General features: G+C 43.0%; 1 long non-coding RNA gene across 2 annotated transcripts in view; it reads right to left on the bottom strand.

Moving 5' to 3' along the window:
* Positions 1 to 371: 371 nt before the first annotated feature.
* LOC108314548 overlaps positions 372 to 4,021 on the bottom strand; it is a 21,481-nt gene continuing 17,831 nt past the window's right edge. For both annotated transcript variants that reach the window (XR_005202612.1, XR_005202613.1), the window contains one exon: positions 372 to 664. This is a non-coding gene — a long non-coding RNA (uncharacterized LOC108314548). The remainder of the gene's footprint in view (positions 665 to 4,021) is intronic.

Below are 4,021 nucleotides of genomic sequence, written 5' to 3'. Positions count from 1 at the left end.
CCTTCACTGACTCCTTTTCTTTTGCTTTTTTTTTTAAAACATTGGTTGCCCCAATTCTCAGCCCTCTTCTCTTCTCTCTCAGTATTCTCCCAGAGAAGTTCTCCATTTATTCCCCTTTTTAAATTTCATTTATATAGTAAAATTACATTTAGATCTAGATAGATATATAGATTACTATGTGCCAAGATCTGTTATAATCACATTACAAATATTAACTTATTTAATCCTTGTAACAATCATTTTAGATGGATATTCTTATTTTACCTGTTTTCAGATGAGAGCACTGAGTCACAAATTAGTTAATAAAGTGGCAGAACTGGAGTTTAAACCAAGACAGACCATTACATAGACTAGTATGCTACGCATACTCCTCTATCTTCAACCTATAACCTATGTGTGGATGCCTCCCCAATGCAGATCATTAAATTGTAATTTTCTATATTCAGTCTCATATTTTCTAATAGCTGCTAGACATCAATAACTGAACTTTCTACACATAACTTAGAAACAATGTGTTTTTCAGTCTGACTGGTCATGTCTTCCCAAAATTCTTGTGTTGAAATCCTAACCCCAAGGTAATGGTATTTGAAAGTGAGGCCTTCTGCTCAAAACTGCTACAGATTTCCAGCTTCTGGTGTTGGTGCTGGCAAATGGCCCTTCTTGCCTTGATCCACAGGGATGAGAAAGGGTATGTCATTAATGTTTTGTTAGCTAATGCTGATTAATTAATCAAAAAAAAGTGAGGCCTTCTGGAAGATGATTAAGTCATGAGAGTGAGTCCTCATTAATAGGATTTGTGCCCTTATAGAAGAGACCCCAGAGGGCTGCCTTGCCCTTCTACATAACTTTGGGAACCAATATTTTCCAAATGACCAGTGCATTTTGTTACAAAATCATACTTGGGTAAATGCTTCATTCAAAACTCAATATACACCAATGGATTTTAATGCATTATAGTAACAAATATGTTTTCAGATTCTACATTGCAACTAAGCATTATGAAACTGCCACTACCGTATTTTGATTTATTAGCAAAGAATATCAGATACTCTAAGCTTGGAGTTCCTCAGCTATCACACAAACCCACTGCATGCAACCACCTGGGCCCCTTAGTGTCCCCCTCCATGGGACTTGGAGAGCAAAGGTAACCAGTGGAAACATGAAGCTCATACTGATTGCTGCACCATGAGTAATGACTTAGGAATTGTGTGTCTAATGCCAGCAACGTGAAACTGTAGAAGGCTAATTTCTTAGCTTATAAATGACATAAAATCTCAGACTGTTCACAGTTCTTGACAGATAATGAATGATGAGAAAATTGTTTAACTAAATGAAGTGGTCATGTGAGGCAATCCTGGGAAATAGACTAGAATGATTAGGATAGAGATGACTTAAGGAGTACTCTTATCTGCAGGTGATAGGCAGTTACTGAAGGTGTTTTAGTACACCACAGCAAAAGTGTTACCTTAATAAAATTAATCAGAGTGATAGGCTAACTGCCAATGCAGAGCTAGAAAGAGCATTTACAGTGAAGAAGGCATTGTGATAAGGCTTCTATTTAATCTGTTAAAATTGAATAATGTGATTATAATAAATTATAATATATATATAAATTATAAATCGTTCTACTATAAGGACACATGCACATGAATGTTCATTGCAGCACTGTTTACAATAGCAAAGACCTGGAACCAACCCAAATGCCCATCAACGACAGACCGGAAAGGGAAAATGTGGCACATATACACCATGGAATATTATGCAGCCATCAAAAATGATGAGTTTGTGTCCTTTGTAGGGACATGGATGAACCTGGAAACCATCATTCTCAGCAAACTGACAGAAGAGCAGAAGATCAAACACCACATGTTCTCACTCATAGGCGGGTGTTGAACAATGAGAGCACATGGACACAGGGAGGGGAGCACTACACACTGGGGTCAGCTGGGGGGAAATAGGGGAGGGACGGTGGGGGGTGGGGAGTTGGGGAGAGATAGCAAGGGGAGAGATCCCAGATGTAGGTGATGGGGAGGAAGACAGCAAATAACACTGCCATGTGTGTATCTATGCAACAATCTTGCATGTTCTTCACATGTACCCCAAAACCTAAAATGAAATAAAATAAATTAAAAAAAAAACATTTATATATAGTACTTGTTACGTGAACAGCTTTAAATACATTAACTCACTAAACAAGTATACAATTTTATAAGGTAAATACTATTATTGCCTATTTCAGTTCCAGTAGCTATAACAAACAGAGTGCCATAGGCTGGCTGGCTTTAACATCAAACATTTATTGCTCACAGTCCTGGAGACTGAGAAGTCCAAGGTGAAGGCATCAGCCAACTCAGTGCCTAATGAGGACACCCTTATTGGTTTGTAGACAGTCGTGTTCTCCTTGTATCCTCACGTGGCCTAAAGAATGAGCTTTAGTCTCTTTCTCTTATAAGGATACTAATCCTATTATTGGGGCACCACTCTCATGACCTCATCTAAACCTGATTAACTCCCAAAGTCCCCACCTCTAATACCATCCCACTGGTGGTTAGGATTTTAAAATATGAAATTTGGGAAAGCATATACATGTAGTCCACAATATCATCATTTTACAAATAAGGAAACCAAGGAATCTAAAGATAAGTCTCTTGTTCAAGTTCACAACAAACCAAAAACAAGTAAATGGAAGAAGCAGGACTTGACTCTACGATGTATTTCTCCCAAAGACTATGTTCTCAACCATTATCCTATAATGCATTACTCTTGGGTAAGGCGTATGTATTCATTATACCCATTTTATAGCTATGCAAAGAAGTGTAGAAAAATTAGGTCACTTACCCTAAGTCATAAATCCAGTAAGTGTTAAAACTAGGACTAGGAGGGATCCAAGATGGCCGTTTAGGAACAGCTCAGGATTGCAGCTCCCAGTGAAAGCGCAGAGGGTGAGTGGACGCCGCATTTTTATTGCCCACAGACTAGGCAATTCCCAGACGGAGGAGCTCCACAGGTCGCCAGCGCGGCTGTTTCGGCCAGCGCGGCTGTGCCTGCTGGCGCCGCTGCTTTGCCCCGCGCGGCTGCTTTGTCGGCGCCCCAGAGCAGCGGTTCTCCTTATAAAATACACCGGTCCGGGTGCCCTTCTGGCTGGCGACTGGAGCCACGGGAAGTCACCCATTCGTCTGTTTAAAAAGGGGACTGAGCAGGGAGCCAGGACAGTAGATTCCAGGGCAAAAAAAGCACCACGAATCTCAGTGCCGCTGTTTAAGCCAGCGCAGTGAGTCGCCGCACAGAAAAAAAACACACACTGCGGCACCTCTTCAACAGGCGACTGGAAAAAAAAAAAAAAAAAGGCTCTGAGGCAGGGAGCCAGCGATCAGGCTCGGCTGGTCCCACCCCCACAAAAGAACGGCAACCAGAAACTCTCTGGATTGAGACTTTCACAGGAAGCGCAGCTGAACTCAGGACGGTCCAGCCCTGTGGGGGAGGGGCGTCCGCCATTACTGAGGCAGCCCGCCGATAGGGAGGTAGTCAGCCAATGCTGAGGCAGCCCGCCGTTGCCAAGGCAACCCGCCTCTTCAGAGAGACTCCGCCTCAACAGCAGCGGGCCACCATTGCCGCGGCAGCTCTAACTACACCCATATAAACAGGACTGCAGGGAAGTTCACTCGGCAGCTGGGCAGAGCCCACAGCAGCTCAGCAAAGCCTGTACAGGCCGACAGTTACTAGGCTGCCTCCTTGCTGGGCAGGGCAGCTCTGAAGGAAAAAAAATAAAGAGAAGGCAGCAGCATAACGGAAACTCATAAAGCCCTAAATCCCTGGGACAGAGCACCTGGGAACAAAAAGCGGTTTATCAGTTCTGCTGCAGCAGACCTAAACGTACCTGCCCAGCAGCTCTGAATGAACAACGGAGCTCACAGCTCAGCATTTGAACTCCTATAAAGAAGAGACCGTCTCCTCAAGCAGTTCCCTGACCCCTGTATATCCAAAGAGCCACCTCGTAAAGGAGAGATCAGATTGACACTTG

This window comes from Cebus imitator, unplaced genomic scaffold (assembly GCF_001604975.1).
Source record: "Cebus imitator isolate Cc_AM_T3 unplaced genomic scaffold, Cebus_imitator-1.0 Scaffold156, whole genome shotgun sequence".
Classification (NCBI taxonomy): domain Eukaryota; kingdom Metazoa; phylum Chordata; class Mammalia; order Primates; family Cebidae; genus Cebus; species Cebus imitator.
Note: the sequence above shows the minus strand (reverse complement) of the source record. Positions and strands in the feature narration are given on the sequence as shown.